The sequence below is a fragment of the Daktulosphaira vitifoliae genome, unplaced genomic scaffold (assembly GCF_025091365.1).
Source record: "Daktulosphaira vitifoliae isolate Bord-2020 unplaced genomic scaffold, ASM2509136v1 Scaffold_3, whole genome shotgun sequence".
Taxonomy (NCBI): domain Eukaryota; kingdom Metazoa; phylum Arthropoda; class Insecta; order Hemiptera; family Phylloxeridae; genus Daktulosphaira; species Daktulosphaira vitifoliae.
This window is the reverse complement of record NW_026099574.1, coordinates 37,316,412-37,317,202: the sequence shown is the minus strand read 5'-3', so window position 1 is coordinate 37,317,202 and position 791 is coordinate 37,316,412.

Here is a 791-nt window from a genome sequence, read left to right as displayed (position 1 = left end):
ATGTCTTCGACTAGATACGATTTGTGATCTTTTGGCGTAACGTTGAAAGAAATCCGTTCGGTGAGAGCTAAGAAAAAGTGGTAACAGACACAAAAAAAAAAAAAAACATATCATAGTAAAACCAATACCTTCTCAGCTTCGCATCGAAGCTAAAAGTTCTTTTTTCTATATACATTTTTAGGTTTTGAACCCCTCCCGTATAAATGAAAATGGTCCGATTTAAAAAAAAAGTATGTCGAATGAAATTAAAAAATAGTTTTTCTCATAAAAAAATTGTATTTATCCATAGATTTTTCAAAAAATTATAGAAATATAAAGTTGATAATGTAAAATATAAAATCGACATTTTTAATTCAAAAATAGCTTACGGTAGCCATTTTCACCATGAAGACGAAATATAGTCTGAAATTTTTTTTTTTCATAATGCAGTATATTATATTAGTTTTTATTTAAGATATCTATATAAGTGTCAGTAGTTCCGGAATACTTTTAAAAAGTTGTTATTTTGAATTCCCCCTGTGGTTAGATAAAGGGTTAGATTTATAAAAATATATACAGATAATAGGTAACTACCTCATGTATCTAAAAAACGGTAGCACAGTGGGGTCACGGCATAGTGGAGACATTGCATAGTTGGATCCAGTATAGATTTAATCTGACAGTGATTAAAATCACTATCATAAGAAACGCTTCGATGCAAATCTGTAGATAGTGTTTAATTTTAAAAAATTGATGGATAATTGCAAAATCAACATCAACTTCTATTAAAATAAAATACAAAACCCATAATT